Source organism: Mustela nigripes, chromosome 13 (assembly GCF_022355385.1).
Source record: "Mustela nigripes isolate SB6536 chromosome 13, MUSNIG.SB6536, whole genome shotgun sequence".
NCBI classification, from domain to species: Eukaryota; Metazoa; Chordata; class Mammalia; order Carnivora; family Mustelidae; genus Mustela; species Mustela nigripes.
The window spans coordinates 63,377,110-63,383,390 of NC_081569.1; positions in this window are offsets into that span (position 1 = coordinate 63,377,110).

The window sequence follows — 6,281 nt, forward strand, 5'->3', positions numbered from 1 at the left end:
CCAGGGGCCGACTGGAATCCATTTTTAATGTTTCTCTTTTCCTCTTATTAGAAATACCTTGTATTTTTGAACAATGAAGAAAATTACAAAAGGAAAGTAAGATCAACCATAACTTTGTCACTTAGAAATGATCACTATTGCAATTTCAGTGCATTTGCATCTATAAATGTAAATCTTTGTCCAGATTTTTTAGCATTTTCTTGGGATAGGTTCCTACAAGAGGAATTGGTTGGGGAGGGGAAAGAGCTTAAATATTTTAAGCCTCTGGAGATATTTCTATCCTAAATTTCCTAAGCATGAGATACTTGTCGAATATTTCAAAGATTTTATTTATTTATTTGACAGACAGAGATCATAATCAGGCAGCGAAGCAGGCAGTGGCAGGTGGGGCGGGAAGCAGGCTCCCTGCTGAGCAGAGAGCCTGATGTGGGCCTCTATCCCAGGACCCTGGGACCATGACCTGAGCTGAAGGCAGAGGCTTTAACCCACTGAGCCACCCAGGCGCCCCACTCATCTAATATTTCATTGTAAATGGTTACATAATATTGTTTGGTTCTGCAGTTTACTTAACTATTATTTTACTTCTAGATGTCCAGATGTTAGGGGTGTCTCACAGGGCTGCTGAGAAAATTAAATGAGAGAACATAGTAGGGAACCCTGCCCTGGGCCTGACTTGGAGGGCAACTCCATTATCTTGGAAAGAGCAGAAATTCTCGAATTTCAAGGGACCTGGGTTCAAATCCTGATTTTGCCTGTTACCAGCGGGATACTTGTGGACAATTTACTCTCTGAGCTTCAGGTGTCTCCTCTGTACAATTGGGGCAAGAATATCTCCCCCAAAAGTTAGTATGAACATTTAATGAGGAAATTTATGTAAATATAATACAGAATCTTAAATATCAGTTCCCTTCCCCTAGCCAATTGAACCTTGAATGAGAAAACTAGGAAGCCTTTTTTCCTAAAATGGGGGCTTCCATTCATTTGAGATGACAAGTGTAGAAGGAAATAGTCAAATTTCAGGTCTGGAAGGGATCTTAGCTTAGTCCTTTTATTTTCTTGGTGAGGAAATTGGGGCCCGAAGAACTCATGTGACTTCCCTAAGGTCATGCAGTGATGTTAGTACGGTGGCTGGTGATAGAATCCAGGTCTTGATTCCAGCATCCAATGTGTTTTGGGCATTCTTTCCTAGAATCTCATGGCCAGCCTCTCTCTCTCAGAAAAGGAAGTGCCTTCACATTACAGTTCATCTGAAGTCACCCTCCAGGGAGGAGAATTCCTGTGAAACTGGGTGGAGAGATTCTTACATCCTTTATAGAGTTCTGGAGACTGGGTTGGAAAGTGATCAGCTCTCCTTGTCAGCTTCCATTTCAGGCAAGGCGAGGATGGAGTGGCTTGCAGATGACCTGCGGGCTAGATATCCCTAGAGGGTACAATAAGCCTCCTCCTCTCTTTTTGTGGGGAGATGATAAGGTTGGGGAGTGGTCACACAGGACAGGCCTGGACTAGAAACAAGGCATTAACATCACTCAAGACCCAAATACTCCAGGGATGCCTGGGGGGGCTCAGCTTAAGCATCTGCTCTCAGCTCAGGTAATGATCCCAGGGTCCTGAAATTGAGACCCACATTGGGCTCCTTTCTCAGACAGGACCTGCTTCTCCCTCTGCCTACTTCTCCTCCTACTTGTGCGCGCGCTCTCTCTCTCTCTCTGACAAATAAATAAATAAAATCTTAAAAAAAAAAAAAAAAAGATTCTCTCTCCCTCTGCACCACCCCCATGCCTATGTGCTCGCATGCACACACTCTCTCTAAAATAAATAATAAATAAATAAACCTTTAAAAAAGAAAAAGAGCCCTTATTTTCAACTACTTTGCTAGATTGACCCCACTTACTCAAAAATTCTTAGGAAGTGAGTGGGAAGGTTTCCACATCTTGTCAACTTTCTCTCCTATCAAGTGGGGTAGAAAGTCAGTCTGGGAAGTTGGAAAAAGAGCCAAAGAGCTAGCCTTCATTCCTTTTCTCCAGAGCTTAGCCTCAGCACTTCCCCATTCTCATCCACCCTTTCCCGCCTGACCCGGAAGCTTTTCCATCCAATTTCATCCTTATCCTGATCTCCTCCATCCCCATTCCCATTGCATCCAATCCCACATGATACCTTCTCCATCCCTGTTCTATTTTCATCCTCATCCCTATCCCTTTGAGGTAGAATTTGGGTTGGGCTTTGTCCCAAGTCCTGAGATCAACATCTGTGACCTGAGGTAGAGGTTTGTTCCTTTTACACTGTTAGTATGAATGTTTCCATGAATTTCCTTTTAGTCACCCTTCCCCAGTTCTCTTTCCCTGAGGAGTTTTTGTGGCTTGCCTTGTGTACATAATTTTCCAGAGTCCATCCTCTCCCCTACACCCACATGCACAGTTGATGACCTCATTTTCTCAACCCAAAGGCACATCGTGTGATGTCTGCCTCATCCTGGCTTATCTCAGGGACACTTACTCTTATCTCAGCAACCAATGGATCACTGGGCAACGTTAGGCTGAGTAGCCAGATCACAAGAATATATGACCAGCGGCGCCTGGGTAGCTCAGATGGTTAAGCTTCTGCTTTTGACTCAGGTCATAATCCCCACATTAGGCTCCCTGCTCAGCAGGGATTCTGCTTCTCACTCCCCCTCTACTCCCCCTGCTTGTGCTCTCTCACTCTCTGTCAAATAAATAAATAAAAATAAAATCTTAAAAATATATATATATATGACTAGGGTTGACATGTAGAACCTGCCTGGAGTGGGGAGTCAGAACTGAGGCCAGGCCAGCTGAGTGCCACCTGAGCTATTCAAGATCATGATGGCATGTCCTGCTTTCCAGCTAGACATGCACTTGACATTTTGTGGTGTTTGGGCAAGCATGATCATGGAGTCTTCAGGAGATCCTCGGGCCCTAGCATGGCAGGGAGGGTGGGGCTGAGTAGAGTGTTATGGATAATCATATCAATATCATCAATATCATCCTCTAGTCTGGCAAGAAGAGGTGAGTTAAGATGGGGAAGATAAATACTTTATCTTTTAAAAGATTCAGTCTTTAGAGGCACCTGGTTGGCTCAATGGGTTGAGGCCTCTGCTTTCAGCTCGGGTCCTGATCTCAGATTCCTTGGATCGAGCCCCGCATCGGGTTCTCCGCTCAGTGGGAAGCCTGCTTCCTCCTCTCTCTCTGCCTACTTGTGATCTCTGTCAAATAAGTAAATAAAATCTTTAACAAGAATAAATAAATAAAAAGACTCAGTCTTTAGAAAGGAATAAGGAAGGCACTGATGGGCCAGATTTAGGAATAATAAGCTAAGGTCAAGATTTAAGAGACTAGAGTTTAGGATTAATCACTGGTTGTGCACCAGTGAGGAGCAGGAGGGCTGGAAGCTCATAGGCTTGGTGCTGTTAATAAATAGGTAGATTAATAATCATCACATATTGCAATTATACAATACATTCTTATACTGTAGTGCAAGCCCTGATCATTTTTTCTTTCCTCTTTCCCCCTTCCCTTTCTCTTTCTTTCTTCCTTTCACTTTCCTTCCTTCTTTCCATCTTCCTTTTCTATTTATTTTTAATTTTTTTTAAAGATTTTAGTTGTTACTTGACAGACAGAGATCACAAGTAGGCAGAGAGGCAGGCAGAGGTGGGGGGGGGGAGTAGGCTCCCTGCTGAGCAGAGACCCCCGATGCCGGGCTCGATCCCAGGACCCTGGGATCATGACCTGAGCCAAAGGCAGAGGCTTTAACCCACTGAGCCACCCAGGTGTCCCCCTATTTCTTTTTAAATGCAAGAGACTAACTTAACTTTTGATTGCCAAGGCATTGGCACAGTTGAGCATCTGATTCTTGGTTTCAGCTCAGGTCATGATCTCAGGGTCCTGGGATAGAACCCTGTATTGGGCTCCGTGCTCAGTGCACAGTCTGCTTGTCCCTCTCCCTCAGCTCCTCCCCCTGCTCTCTTTCTCTCTCTTTCACAAGTGAATAAAATCTTAAAAAAAAAATCGTCAAAGGACCACAGAAGACATAAAAAAGATCAACAGGTACATTAAAAGATTCTCAATATTGCTAGTCATTAGGGATGTGCAAACTAAAACCTCACACCTATTAGAATAGCCATCATCAAAAAGATAAGAGACAACAAATGCTGACATGGCTGTGGAGAAAAGGGAACCCTTGTGCACTGTTCCGTTAGGAGGATTGTAATTTGGTACAGCCACTGTGAAAAACAGTATGGAAGATCCTCTAAAAAGAAAACACAGAACTACCATATGACCCAGCAATTCCACCTCTGGGAATATGTCTAAAGGAAACAAAAATGTTAACTTGAAAAGGTATTTGTACTGCCTTATTCATAGAGGCATTTGTGTTAACCAAGACACAGAAACAACTTGAGTGTCCTTCGATGGATAAATGGATAGAGAAGTTGTGGTATGTAAGTATATATGTGGACCATTATTCAGTCATAAAAAAAAGAGGAAATCCTACCTTTCTGGTAGCATGGATGGAGCTGGAAGGCTTTATGGCAAGTGAAATAAGTCACCGGTGAAAGACCAACCCTGTATGATCTCGCCTATACATGGAACAATAACAGAAAAAGCCACCAAACTCATAGAAAAAGAGATCAGATTTGTGGTTACCAGAGGTGGGTGTGGGGAGGGGGAAGTAGAGGAAGGGGATCAAAAGGTACAAACTTCCAGTTATAAGATATATAAGTTCTAGGGATGTAATGTACAACATTACATTAGCTAACGCTGCTGTATGATACACAGGAAAGATGTTATGAGAGTAAATCCTGGAGGACCTGGGTGGCTCAGTCATTAAATGTCTGCCTTCGGCTCAGGTCATGATCCCAGGGTTCTGGAATCGAGCCCTGAATGATCTCCTTGCTCAGTGGCAAGCCTGCTTCTCCCTCTCCCACTACCCCTGCTTGTGTTCCTTCTCTTGTGGTCTCCTTCTGTCAAATAAATAAATGAAATCTAAAAAAAAAAAAAAAAAATGAGAGAGAGTGACTCCTACAAGTTCTCATCACTAGCGGAAAAAAAATGATTTTTTTCTTTTCTTTTTATGGTAGTTATATGAGATGATGAATGTTAGCTGAAGCAATTGTGGTGATCCTTTCACAATATATGTAAATCAAACCATTATGCTGAACTCCTTAAACTTATACAGTAATAGAGTGATACAGGTTAATTATTTCTCAATAAATACGGAAAAAAAGAGGCAGTCATTGAAAAGATAGCTATCTTGAATAAACACATTGCCAGCCACACCAGAAGACTAGATAAAGAGCCGGGCCACAATCCCTCCCACCTCACCACTCAAAGCTCCATTGTTTAAGAAATCTACGTTGAGTTTGATAACTATTTGAGCTTCTTTCTTTTTCTCTTCCTGTACTTTCAATTCCCACCCTTATGGGGTTTTTTAATTTTTATTTTTTAGAGATGGGGGTGAGGGGCAGAAAGAGAATTTTAAGCAGGTTCCATGTTGGGGTTCGATTCATGACCTGAGCCAAAATCAAGAGTCAGATGCTTAAATGACTGAGCCACCCAGGCACCCCTCTTATGGGTTTTTTAAAAGACTTTATTTTTAAGTACTCTCCACCTAACTTGGGACTCAAACTCACAACCCTGAGACCAAAAGAGTTGCGTGCTCCACCTACCAACCCAGCTCTTATGTTTTAAATTCACCAATAAAGAGTGAGCTTGCAAAACCCTAAACACCCATCCTCTACCCCAATAGAAGCAGAACCCCAGGCCTGAACTATGACCTCACTGTGTGGCCCCAGGTGTGCCATGTAATTTCCAACTTTTAAAAGTAATAAGCCTCATCTCTTTCAAAGTCCCCTGATGGTTATTGCTATGGACATCTTACAATCAGAAGGAGAAACCCAAGGACTGGTCCAGCTATAGCACTAATTATTTTAGGCTGAGACTGGCACACAGCATATACATTTTCTCATCTGAAACATTTTCTGTGCCTGTATTGGTATCTGACTTCCTAATACCCACATAGACATTTTAATACATGAGGAAACTGGCTCAGAGAAGTTAAGGGTTTTTTTCCTCTGTAGCTACTTAGGGGTAAAGTTGGCCCCAGAATTCTGGTCTCTGATCCAGCATTCTTCCACTTTTGCCAGAGAGATTCTTCAATATAAAAGGTTGGGAGCCAAAGGCATTTGGCCTGGAAGAAGAGGTTGGGTGGGACCAAGGAAGAGAGGAGTTTGGGGCAGGCATGTGGAGATGAACAGAAATTCTCCCTCC